This window comes from Hirundo rustica, chromosome 20, assembly GCF_015227805.2.
Source record: "Hirundo rustica isolate bHirRus1 chromosome 20, bHirRus1.pri.v3, whole genome shotgun sequence".
Taxonomy (NCBI): Eukaryota; Metazoa; Chordata; class Aves; order Passeriformes; family Hirundinidae; genus Hirundo; species Hirundo rustica.
Window position 1 is genome coordinate 3,408,985 of NC_053469.1, and position 13,514 is coordinate 3,422,498.

Here is a 13,514-nt window from a genome sequence, read left to right on the forward strand (position 1 = left end):
TTCAAAGGGATTTCCTCTATTTTTGGCAACCAGATTTGTGAACACCACAGTGAAGCGTGGTGGTTCTCCTTTAAGAATTCCTAGAATTTACTTTTTTCTTACTGCTTGCCTGCTTTGTGCTCCTGCAGAGACCATGTGCTCAGGGTGGGGAGGTGACTTTGGGGTACACCTGAAGGAAGTACGGCTGACAGGAGGCAATCCCAAATCTCACGCACTCATCTAGGGTGGCGTTTGTATCTGTTGATGCCGATACACCAAATGCTGCCTTAGTAAATGTATCCAAGAGTGGTAAAGTTGTGAGCAAGTTTCTGGTTCCTGAATTTGCCCAACCCTTGAAGCTGAGTGTCGAAAAGCCGTTTTTGGGGGGGAGGTTGGCTAGGGCATGTGTGCAATTTTTGTTCCATCCTGAGGCAGCTGCAAGCATAGCTAAATGGATTTCTCTTAAGCTTATATACAATCTTTCTGATTATATCATACCTCTGGAGAAATTTCAGTCCCATTAGTCGTGTTTTTCTAAAGCTAATCTTGTGGAAATAAGGTCTTTTAGTAAAACTGCCTTCACCTTATGGTTACAATAAACTGACTTATTAATTGGCATCAGCATGTGGCTGTCTGAACCAGCAGCGTGGCAGCCTCTGCTGGCACACGTGTCCACAGAGAAATCCTCTCCCTCTGCCTTATTCCATACTGGCACTCAAATGTTCCCCTCATTTATTTTCCAGTAGTTCTATTATTTTTTTTTTTTTTCTGCAGCAATTCAGTCATATTTTGGCTTATAACTTTTTGTTTTGTTTTAACTTCTGTTTGCAGTTGTGGATTTGCTTTAGGACATGGGCAGTGTGTGTCTGTTACTTGAAAGTGTTTCTAACAGTGCTGATGTTTGTTGATGCTTTTATGGTGGTGTGCTGGTAAAATTCACATTGTTTTTATTGTATACATTAGATTAATTTCTGTTGTTTTCAGCAGTTGACAATGTTATGAAATTCACCAACCAGTGCAAACTACATCGGGCTGTGGGTTTTCTTGACGGATTTTTTCTTTTTTTGGCCGCTCACTACTTCAGCGTGCATCGGCGGCGGGCTATTTTTATTGCAGCTCGTATTAGTTGTTGCATAATAAATGCGAGAGCGCATTACCCAATGCAAACCGCGATTTAAAAAAAAAAAAACCAACAAAAAACCACAACCGCCCCCCCCCCCCACACACACATACACAAAAAAAAGGGGGGGCGAGAGCAGTTGTGATTTCCAGCTCAGCCTCCCGCAGCACGCGTGAGTCCCACGCGCGTTTCCAGCCGCACTTCTCAGGCTCTGCTCGTACCTCGGCAGGCGCGACGGGGGAAGCCGGGATTTTCCCCGGCCATGTCTGTCCGGGGGACACCCTCCCGCCGCCACCTCCTCCCGGCTCCGTGCGGCGGGTCCCCCGCCCCGAGCCCCGCCGGGCGCTTCCCCCGCCGGGGACATCGCCTCGGGCGGCCCCGCTGCCCGCTGACCGGGGCATCACCCCTGCCGTTCCCGTCCCCTGCCCGCCGCTCCGGGGAGGGCGCGGGGGGCCGGGGGCGCCCCGCTGGCTTCTGGGATTTGTAGTGCGAGATGCGGCCGCCGCTTCTCGCCCGACCCGGCCCGGGACTACGGTGCCCACACGGCCTTGCGGCCCGGCGCATGAGCGCTCGGGCGCTGTAGCGCATCTATTATACTGCCTTGCCGAGGATAAAAAGAAGAGCAACTGGAGGGACTGTAAGGCAAACGTTGCTGGAGCTGCCGGGGCAAAGTAATCTATTTAATCTTTCCCTTTATTTGTTAGATGCTTGGGTGTGCATTGCTACCACTGGGCCATGGTTTCTGGAGGGAGGGGGGCCGGGGAAGAAGCGGGAGGAAAGCAAAACCCACTTGGGAAAGGCCAATGCTGATATTTTTTTTTTATTTTTTTTTTTCCCCTCCTCTCTTCCTCTGCTCCTTCTTGTTGCGAGAGCCCCGCGTCGCTCCCCGCGGCCCCGCAGCCTTTGTGCGCCGCCACAATTGTAACAAAGCGCGGCGGGGCTGGCTGCAGCCTGGCCATTGATTTCCTCCCGGCCCCGCCGCTCCTGCCCACCCTTTTCTTCTTCTGCCGCTTCTTCTCCATCTTCTGCTCCCCCTCCCCTTCTCGCCGAGCGCCCGAAGACGCCCCGGCCGGGCGCAGCCGCGGCCCCGCCGAGCCCCGCGCCCCAACGCAGGACGGGCTTTCTTTCTCTTCTCTTCTCTCTTTTTTTTTTTTTTTTTCTTTTTTTTTTTTTTGTGGGTTTTTGTTTTGTTTTGTTTTTTTCTTCTTCTTCTTCCCCCTCTCTCGCTCGCTTTCCCTCGCTCTCGCTTTCCGTGCCCGCCATCTTTTTGAAGGGGAAAATTAGGGGCGAGGAAAAAGGAGGGCTGCGGGCGCTCTTGAAAACAAGGGTAAAAAGAAAGAGGGGAGGAAAAAAAAAAAAAAAAAAAAAAAAAAAAAGAGGGAGGGAGAGAAGAGGAAGGAAAAAAAAAAGAAAATTTAAAAACTAGCGCGGAGGAAAAGGGAGGGGGGAGACTAGGCAGGCTCCAGCCGCCGGTGCCGGCGCTGCGCGGGTCCCCGGCTCCGCGGTTGTCGCGGCCGCGCTCGGGCGCGGAGCGGAGCCCGGCGGCGGCCCCAGCCCTGGGCCAGCGCCCGCCTGCTCCGGCCATTTCCCCGGCCCCGCCGCTGGCTTGGGAGCTGGAAAAAAGGTCTGAGCAGGCAGCGGATGATGGGCTGGAAAGTGCGCGTTTCGCGTGTTGTCCGTGTCCGCATGCATTTGTTTGTGTATGTGTGTGTGTGTACCCAGCTGCTCCGCTCGTGTAAATATCCGGTGTTTACCAAACTTTTGCAAATAAATGGAAACCCGAGGGTTCGCTGCCTAAACTTGATATGCTTTCTAGGTGTAAAAACAAACGCAGATCGCTGATTTATATATAGAAGTGTCACGCTATAAATAATGCTACCGATAATAAAATGTAAAACTTCAAAACTCAGCCGTCCTTCTCCTCCGTTTATACTTCTTGTTTGGGTTTGGCACCTCCCTGGGCGCTGGGGATAGAGCATTATTTGTAGCCTGCTTGGTTTCACTTTCAAACAAAGCTGTAGTGTTCAGGTCGCGGGTCTGTGTGCGTCTTTACGTGCTTGGGTCTCGCAGGGTGTTAATTCAGAACGTGTTTTCCTCCACAACTGACTTTTGACAACGTGGAGAATGTCGGGTTCGGGATAAATGTTCTATGACAGTCCCAGAGTGTGGATGTTCCTTGCGGTTGATTTCTTCAGGGGCCAAAAGTTACTAAAATAAACTTGTTGGGACGAGCAAGTGTGATGGCTTCACTAATATTTCAAACTTTCATATGTAGGGTTTGGGGGTTTTTTTAATGTTTGTTTGTTTGGTGTTTTTTTTTGTTGTTTGTTTGTTTGTTTGTTTGTTGGTGTGTCTGTGTGGGGTTTTTTTTGTTACATCTTAACTTCCCTGACACTGGAAAATAATACAGGGTAGGAGCTGACATAATTAGCAAAGCACACCTGCTGTTCCTTGCTGGGAATAGAGAAGCACCTTTTTAATATGCTCATTAATATTTTTAACGTGTACAGTGTGAGTGTGCGGGGCGGGAGGGGTGGGGGGTGTGTCTATATGAAACTGGAAGTTTAGTTTAAAAGCTGAAACTGTTGTCTTTAATTCACACAGTGCTAAGCCAAGGTATTAGAGGGGACTTGGTGACTACCATATGTGCTGCAGGATCTGGGTGACAAGTGCAGATTAAATATGCATCGATCAAAACAAACAAGAAGTCCCCACAGCAGTTTGGCTGTTTACAAGCAGAAAAAGCCATGATCTGTATTGCTTACAGCTCCCTAACTGCTTGAGTGTCCTGTGGATGCAGGTCCTGCCCCCTGATGTGCAGATCACAGCCCTGGCAGACTGCTGGGTGTCTCATTTTTCTTAGCACAGGAGTTTGGGGAGTTTTTAATAACAACCCCGCGAGGCTGCTGCTGAAACAGAGTAACTCCAGACCTCAAAGCTTTCCTTTTTGGAAAGAAGAAACGCTAAGATTGTGTATTTCTTTCTCTTTAGTCTGTGCTGGATAAAAATACTCACTTATTCTTACTTAGTGTTTTGAGACAATGTTTAATATAAGGGTTGGGCAGGGGGTAGCAGTCTTATACAATGTTCAGCATGAGCTTGATTGCAATATTGTCTCTTCAGTGCTGAGACAGTAGCTGTTGCAGTGAAAGGCTTTTTAGTTTTAGTGACCTATGCTTGCGGAGTTTAAATTAAGAAAGAATGCACGTGCAATGTGAAGTGTCTGAGGGTTGTTTTCAAAGCTGACTCTGGAGTGTTGGTTCTGTTATCTTCAAATGAAAAAACTTGGCTTCTGGGAAAAAAAAAAAAAAAAAACAGAAAAACAAACTGGTGTTATTTAGGCACCCAAGTGCTTACAAAAACTTTAGTTCTTGTCATTGAAAAAGTATTTAGAGGAAAAGCATGTTGAAGTCTGAGTTCCAGCTCGGTAAGCATGCTGGACAGCCTTGCCCTTGTAGTATCTGTCTTTAAAGAAGGCTAATTTTGTTATTAGTCAGTGTCTGCAAATGCAAGTGTTTCTGTGGGCTTGTGTCTTTGCAGTGCTTTGTACAACTTAAATTACAATTCTTAATAATCTTGCAAAAGGCCTCTTTGCTGAGTTAAGAAGTGTGTGTTTAAAACCCATCTCTTAAGATGGAGCGAGTCTAATGGGGGTGGTTTGATATCCTCAGACCTCTCTTCCAGGCCAGGGGTCCAGCCTGCCTGTGGGGGTCTCTCCCGTGAGGCTGAAGGCAGCACTGGGCTGGGGCTCCCCAGAGTTTTCCCAGGCACATCTTGGTGCGTGTTCTGAATGATGCTGTTTAATGTTTACCATTTCCCTTCGAGGGGAGACACTTGTGCAGTGGGGTGTGGGTTTCCAGCCAAGCCCTGTTGCACTCCTAGAATCTCACTCCTCCTCCGGGGAGTAATCTGGGAGCCTGATCGCTCTTGTTGACAGCACAAACAACTCGGGAGTCAAATCCCTCTCCTCAGCACCAGCTGAGTGATGTACTGAGGTCTCATATTTCAAAGGCTTAATTACTTTTACAAAATATATTACTCTGTCTACTTTGGTAAGCTATCAGGTGCTTTCAGCACAGGCAGAACTGCACTTTGCTAAATAAATGAACGAAGAGCGTTTTGCATCTCAGTGTTGTTGATTGTTTCTCTTTAATCCCGGTTGCTCCTTCTTTGCTAATTTGCAAAATTCATTAATCCTCAGTGGGTTTCCCAGTCATTACCATCAGCCATATGTTTTGTTTTGTTGTACGTGGTGTTGGTTTTCTTGGGTTTTGTTTTATTTCAATTTGCCACATTATTCTTTAGTAATAGCCCAGAAACTCGTTGTAAGCAGTGGAGTTCTGGGAGTTGGGAGGGAGCCATCGTGTGCTGTGCTGCTCACTGAGCTGTCAGGACATTTTGGAAGGATCTGTGCATCTCCAGCTTTTCAGGCTTGTTTTGTCAATCATTAGTGCTTGTTGGAGGTGAAAACCTTTCTGTGGCGCACAAATTCTTTAACCCACTTGTTGCTAAAGCCAGTGTTGGAAGGATGTAAATTCTCCTGGAGAGCAGAGCAGGAATTCTCTGTAATGTGCTGTGTTTTCTAGTAGTCCTTTTCCCTTCTTCTTGATAAGATACTGACTGAAGAAACTACTCACCTCTGTTTTGAGTTCTTTATGCACCTTTCCAAGCCTTTTCAGCAGATGTTGTCATATTTTGGAAGTGTTTCAGCAGCATGGATAACCTGGTCAGCAGAGTTTTTTTCTTTCCTGGGAGCAGGGCTTTCTCCTCTCCACCAGCATTGCAACAGGTGTAGCAAAGACAATTTGAAGTGAAATTTCTGTGCTTGAGGGACCAATCTGGAACAAATCTCCCTGTCTGCACTGATCCCATTTACTGTCAAACTTTGAGATTTAGACTGGGATGTGATTGACACTGGTCTGCTTTGGGGATAATCCTGTTTGCTCCTGCAAAGAAAGGGACAGGAAAGGATTGCTGTTCCACTCTTGAAGTTTATACTTGGAGAACTTTCCTGACACCCATGCAGAGCATGCGCTGGCACAGATGTACAGGCTGAGATGTTCTTCATTGTGACTGACTCTCCTGTTGTGGCCAAAGCCTACCTGTGTTGAAGAAAGTGCATGTTTCTCCTTCTGGTATTTTCTTTTCAACTGCTCATCTCATCCTTGTGTAACATCACAGAGGGTGCCTCCTTGAGGGGGTCTCCCTTTCTCAAAACCCATCGATGTGGACATGCTGAGATAAATCTGTTTTCTAAAACTGCCCTGGTCCATTGGTTTGGCTATAAGCAAGTGCAGAGTTTGCAGTCCAGAGCTTTTTGCTGCGAGGAGCTGTAGGATGTAGCTGCCTTTTTGCTTACCAAGGCTGGTTTAGGAACAGTGTTGCGCTGTGAGCTGTAGTGAAAGTGATAAACTGAGCACACATGCCTAAGGATTGTCTGAGTTTAGTGGAGAATGCTGTTCCTTCCTGGAAAGCATTGTGTTTTGCTGTTCCTTCCTGGAAAGCACTGCTTTTTGCAGCTTTTCTGTCGCTGCTACAGTCCTGCTCAGGGTCTGTGAAATAATGTTGAAGTGCAGCTCTTCAATGAAAAGAGAGGGAATGTTCCTCCGAGTTTCCCCGGGAGTAAGCGCTTGCCAGAGTTGGGAGTATTATGGATCAGCCAGTGTGCTGCAAGTGTATTCCTTTCCTGGGCAGGAACAAGCCACATGGGAATCAGTTGGGATGCTCGTGTCCACACTGCCATGGTCATGTTTCCTTGGACTTGAGCTTCATCCGTATGCAGGAGCTCTGAGCAGCTTAGGGCCTGTGTGCTCTAAGCCGTGGGTGCTCTCAGCAGGAGCTGTGCTGGGGAGGCTGGAGCCTGTCCTCCTGTCCATCTGCCCTCAGCACTGTTCCCTGGGGGTCTGAGGAGTAGGGAGCACCTTCCCCCTTTCTCCTGAGTCAGCTGCCTGTGCTCCCTGCATAGGGAGGGATAAGAGACTTTAAGATCCAAATTCTTCCCTTTCTCGCAGACCCTTTGGGGGTTTAATTCAAACGCACAAACTCAGAAACTGCTTCGATGCTCTCTAAGGGAGCCACAGCAGCTTAACTACCACAGTTTGTTCACACTTCAGCTGACCTGGAACTTCCTTGCATAGCCGAGCAAGTTTATGGATCTACCCAACCTTAGCAAAATCACTTTTCATCGGAAGTAGTAGACCCCATTGAGCCTTTTGTACTTGTGTGGCTGTGTTTGCTTTAAGTTAACACACGGAGTTATTCCGGGACAATGTGCTTGTTCAAACACAGGGCACTTCAATTGCTTTGGAAACAGATAAAGCCAAGCTGGTGGGAGTGTGCACAGGGGATGAGCGGTGGTCTTAAACGGGAGGGTGTCTGGTGGAAGGAGTGGTTGCTCTGCCTGCAGAGCTGCAATAATTCCCTTGGTGTGCGGGGGTCTTACCCTGCCCCATTAGCAGGTCTAACGTTACTGTGGCTCAGCTAACGAGCAGTGTATTTATGTCTTGGTAATTCAATCCCTTTAATTTCATCCTTCATCCCCTTAAACTGGCTTGATTGTCGTGTATTGATTTTAGGTGGGCTTTGCATGGGAGAGGTGCAGTGCTGTAGTTGTAAACCCAGAGCATGATTTAAACCAGTGGCAGCTCATCCATTTTTACTGCACTTGTAAGTGTAGTAAAAAGCACTTACTACACTTGTTTTTTTGTCCTGAAATGAATCTGTTCTTTTTCAAAATAGTAGCTTTAATCATTTAAGTACATGAAAACAAATTTAAAAGTTAAGTAGGAGAAAATGCTGGAGCACAAGAAGTGTGCAGGGGAGGTTGTTGATGAAGATATTTCCTCTAATGAATCACTTTGGTTCTGCTCTGTACAGTGAAAGGCTTCAAACAAGTTAACAGATGGGTCTGGGTCTGTTTATTAGAAGTCTGTCGATGTTTGCATGGAGCTGCCCCTGAGGAGAACATCTGTAGCACTTGTAAATCATATTAATAATGCTGATATATGGCCTTGCAGAACTGGTGGTGTAAGGGAAAATTGCAGTGTAGGTTCTTAGCTCCACAGAGCAGGAAACAACCCTTTAAATAGGTAGTACAGAGGAATTAAGTGCTATTTGCAAGGGCTCTGTATTTTATACTTTGCTCAGAGTACTTTCTGTACTAAGTTCCATAAAGAGGAGGTGATCTTCCTGTTTCTGTAGCCTCTTAAACTCAACTGGAGGTGGAATTTGACTTTGTCTAAGCCCCCCTCCCTAACAGGTGTCACTGAGGACCTTTTGGGTGTTGTGGTTTATCTTTTAGAAACGTTTTTAAAGGGTGCTAGTGTGGGCAAAGGGATAAAGCAGATGTCAGATTTAGCTTTGCACTTTCTTCCAATGACAAGGAGTGTTATACTTAGTCAAGAAGTTGTTTCCAGAAACCCCAGTCATGACATTTGAACACCCTGTAAATACAGGTTCCTTTGTGCTCTTACTTCTTTCTTCTCCCTTTCTTTAAAATTTGGTGCAAGCATAGCACTGAGAAGGAGTTAATCTATACATGCGTGGGAAAAGGCTAATGACTTTAATTGCAGATGGCAGTGGAAATATTGATATCCCCATTTCCTAAATGGGGGATAACCAGCCTGCAGCCTGGGGTGTCAGAACTGTCAGCAGGCTGGCTTGTAGTGGGAGTTTTTGTAATTCTGTGCAGGTACAGCAGACGCTCAGAGATGCTCTGCCCAGCAGGGAAGTAGTTGAGTTCTTGAGGCTTTTTCTTTTCCTTTTTTTTTTTTTTTTCAGACTTTTCTTCAAAAAGCTTTCTGTCCAATAATATCTCTTTTTGGAAATCAGAGTGCAGAAAAAGAAATAATCATGACAAAACCTGTTGTGGAAAGACTCTGTCATTTATTCACTGTATACTGAATCAAATGGAGTGAGTTTGAGGCTTTTCCTTTTGCTGTAAAAGTACACAGAGCACCATATGCTGATTAAAAAAGAGGAAGGGCTGACTTTTTCAGGACTCAAATGTTTAACTGTGCAGATCACATCCTTTAAAAAGCACAAAACGAGGGTGTAGATGTACAATAATCCCATGAGGAGTTCTGGACCCTGTGTGGGTGTTGCCACGTTCTGCTTTACTGCGTGTACCTAAATGCTGCTGCTGTGCATGCAGCGGCTGAAACTTGGGACACGGCCAGAGTGTGTGGGGTTATTTTTGTTCTTATTTACAGTTAGTTTGGTTGGGTTTTAATAATTTAACTGAAATGCAGCGTGTTGACCTGAAATTGGCAAAACCGTTTGCTGGAGTCACAGGATGAATGGTCAGCAGCGTCACTGTTGGAGAAGTTGTGCTTTGGAACAGGGAGGCTGTAAAGGAATAGGGGAAATATGGGAAATCAGGAGGCAGAGCCTTGAAGGACATGGGATATGAAGCTTTAGCCTGTAGTTCAGAAAAGTAGTCTGGGTGCGATCCAGCGTTTAACAGCAGCCTGTGGTCAATCATGTTTTCAAACTGCATGAAACAGGGAGCGTTCACTTCTGTCTCCTCACTCTATTCATCCCTCCTTTCTTTTCCTGATTTTCCCTATGTTTTGCTTTCTCCCAGAGGGTGTAGGTTAGCGGCCTCTTTCCTCTTGCAGTTTATCTGCTCGGTAGTATTTATAGCTGTTTCTATCCACCAGTTTTGTTTCCTGAAGGAATACACACAGAAGCAGCCCCAGGCTGACTTCTGCTGAAGCCACTGAGTATCAGGTTAAGACTGTTCAGCATTATCATCCCATTCTGAAATGATTAACAGCCTCAGCCTGCTGCTTGTCACTGGGGTGGTGTGTCCAGGATGGACCTGTTGCTCCTGCACTTTTAGCTGGGTGATTTCTTCCTAACAGCTCTCAACAAGTGAGATTTCTGTCTTTTGCTCCATACGCTGTGGCAGCTGTTTTCTGATGGCTGGGCAAGCAGGAATTCAGAGATTTCCTGCCACTGAGATCTGTTAGCAGCAAGTTCAGGCCGAAGCAACATCAGCTTGGCACACAGTTTGTCTCCCACTTTCAGAGCTGTTGGCGATGCTGACGTGAAGGATGCTTAGAAAGGGTGACTGTGGCTCAAACCCAGGCAAGGAAATGGATTTGTAGTTATGGTTGTTCTTTAAGTGTGGATTTGAATGCAAAACCAGAGGTGAGTAGATTCTGTCCCTCTGTGAAGCTTAAAGTGATGGTAATTCCAGAAACAGAGAGATGGAATTACAAAGAAGGCATCCAGCAGACAGCATTTGTGCCACTTCTGAGCTTGCAGAATTGGCCAGCCTGCAGAAGCTGTGACTGAGTCTGTGGAGTCTTTTGCTGTGCCCATCAGCAAATCTTGAATTTGGAGTCACCAACATTTTTTCCACTCCTTGGCCAACTTCAACGTAAGCATAGGGTTATCTCTTCTGGATTAGGTTTCAGTTTCTTTTTGTGCTGTTTTAGGAATGGCAGAGAACGGGATCTCCATGCTCCTGCACCCCTTGCCCTTGTGCAGTGGGAATTCTCTTGCTGGGATCCCGTTCTGCTGCAGGGAGAGGATGTGCTTCCCCCGGGCTGGTGGCACTGACTCCCTCAGCTCTCCCAGCTGTTGTAACTGAGGCAGTGGCAGCACCCACACGTCTGATCAGTCTGACGAGAGTCTCCAGCCCCAGATACGCAGCACCGAACCTCCCTTGTCATCGTACCTCTCTCTAACAGACAGCTGGAAAAGGAATTGACTCAGGTAGAGAAACCGCAAAGTGTGCAGAGCTTGAGTTTGTTCCTGCCTGTGCTTAAATCTTCCTTAGGAAGAGGTTTATCTTGATTGACCAATTAGTTGTATCTTGCAGGTGATAAGTCTGCAGAACCCTCTGTGGTGAGGTGCTGAGCCACGGAGACCTTGCAGCTTAGTGAGAGGGGAAAGCTGCTGAGCACTTTTTAGGGTCAGGCTTGAAGTGGTTCCTGAATCCCTGAGGACTGGGCTGCAGGCTGTGTTGTGGTTTGCACCGTACTTCCAGCGTGCCCTCAGCCACATTCCTGCCTCCCCGAGCTCTCCTGTCCCCCGTGCTGCTCCTGACATGTTGAGAGCATGGATGGTACGTGGCCGTGCGCCAGCACCTTCCCAGTGCTTCCTTTCTGCTGCACGGGGGCTTTGGGGGGCTGCAGCCACCCCTGCAAGTGCTAGGACTTGCCAAATAAGTGTGCAGTGCACTGGATAAGAGAGAAAATCTGCTCTAAGCAGGATCTTTTCCCTGTAAATTTCGGCTGTCTGGTTTCTCCCTGGCTCTGCCCCCCATGAGGTGTTGTGGGTTCAGCCCTGTGGGTCACACAAGGTGATTCCATTGCATCTCCACCTTTCCCCTCTGGGGAAAGATGGCACGAGCAGAGTGTGCCCAGACATGTGGTTACCCCAAACACTTCACTTGCTGTGCCAAACCTCTCTTATGTAAAAGCCCAACAATTTTATTTTTCCACTGCCATAAAGGTGTAATTTGTGTACCTTGTGAAAGGCACAACCACCAGCATTTTCCTGTTAAGCACCTATCCATTCCCATCCTGTTGATTTGGATGTGCAAGCCACCAGCTGCTCCAAGTACTCTGGAACCTGTTCATAGATCTTATTTATTACAGATAAGCATTTGTTAACTTTTTCATGATAGGCCACCCAGATAATTTGCTGAAGTACCTCCTGGTTGATTTTTTTTCTTTTTTTTTGCAAGTTCAGTTCAACTTATCTGAGTCCAGACCTTACTGCAGTCAGGTCTCAAAGCTGGCTGAGCTCCTTCAGTCAGGAATCCAGCACAGAATAGGCTCTGTAACCAGGCACTTTTCCTTCCTCCTGTAGCCTTTTTAACAAAACTCTGTAACTCAGGAGCTTGAACAAAACCAACACAGTCTGAGTTGAAATTTGCCTCTGTGTTTTCAGGGGGCCACAAAAAGCAGGGCAGGAAGAGATGTGCAGTGGTCATTCTGTCCTCCCCAATGCAAAGAAAGGTCAACCATGCCTAATTCTTTACTGACATTGCTCTCTTAAAACTGTTCTCAAAACCAAATTCAAAGCTATGAAAATAAACTTGGTTTAGTGTTAAACATCGCTCCCGGCATTTGAAGCTGCAGCCTTTAGAAATCGGTTGAGCCCCATCTGATTTGTGTGTGACAATGCAGCTAAATTCCTGCCCAGACTTTATCAGAAGGTGCTTCCTGTGGCATTGGTGACTTGGGGGAGAGAAATATTCTGGCCTCAAATTATCAGAAAGTCCATCACTTTATTTGAGGTGCCTAACAGTGTTTATAAGTCTCCAGTGCTTTTATTGAAGTGACTTTTGGGTACCCCTGGGCTTGAAGGCATCTCGTCAGAGATCTTACAGCAGCGTGATTTGCAGGGGGCACTGAGTAGGCATCAAAACCGAAGACCCTTGAAATTACCAGTTACTCCTGGCTGATTCCTACCTACTGGTTAGGAACCCACAGGCTCCTTACTGAGGAAACACCTGCTCTTATAATAGCCAAGGAGAGACCAAGGGTGGGAAAGCCATCTGCATAATCTGATGAGCATTAAACCAACCAAGTCAAAAGCCAAGGAACTGGCTTAATCTGCTGTGATCTTTTCCCCTCCCTCATGCAGAGGTGAGCTCAGGACACAGTTGCATCTCCCAGTCTCAGGAAGTTATTAGGGCGGTGCACAAAATAATATGCGTGAAAAGCAAATCTGTGATGTGTGGAATTAATGATTTGGGGGACAGCAAGGACGGCTGAATGGACTCTCAGAGTGCTGCAGTGTGCCACAGGGGCACTACGAGCCAAATTCCCAGCTCCTGCAGTGAAGCCAAGTGTAAATCCCAGTGTCTTGAGGGGGTGGCATGTTGTGTGTGGCATGTCTGTCTGCCAGGGCAGGGCTGGCTGATAAAGCAACTCATCTGTCCTCAAGCCTTGCTCTCAAGTTGCACATCCCTTGAGTTTGAAGACGCCATCCCTGCTGACATGTTAGTAGGTACTGAAAGCTGCCTGTGGTTCACTTCCTGTGTGAGGCTGGGAAGGGAAGGCGAAGGAGGAGGAAAAGAAGGCGTCCACAAGTTTTGTTTCCTTCTGAGGAGAGTAGAGGAGTGCTGGTGTAGCCCTTACTTTCTACAGCCACAGAATGAAATGAGTACAACCCTCATTAATAACTTCACCTGACTTTGTATTGAGGTTTAGTAGTGCTAAACCTCTCCTGCAGAGAAAGTCTGGGCAAGATGACCAAGGCTGGGCTGCTTCTCTGACAAAGGCAGTAGCACATGGTGGCAGATCTGACCAAATTTCCAAGTGTTGGTGAAAAAGACACGGAGAATCTGCTTTGGAGGCTGCAAGGAGCCAGTGCTTGGAGCAGCAGCTAGGAGGACACTGCCCTGCTGGCAAATTTTGGGTCTGGCTGCTGACTGGGGGGCTCTGGGCAAGTC

General features: G+C 47.1%; 1 protein-coding gene across 1 annotated transcript in view; it reads left to right on the forward strand.

Moving 5' to 3' along the window:
- Positions 1-1,668: 1,668 nt before the first annotated feature.
- The window catches only part of BRD3 (bromodomain containing 3), a 31,428-nt gene continuing 19,582 nt past the window's right edge, over positions 1,669-13,514 (forward strand). Inside the window, exon 1 of the mRNA XM_040083035.2 lies at positions 1,669-1,770. The gene's annotated coding sequence lies outside the window, so the exon portion shown is untranslated. The remainder of the gene's footprint in view (positions 1,771-13,514) is intronic.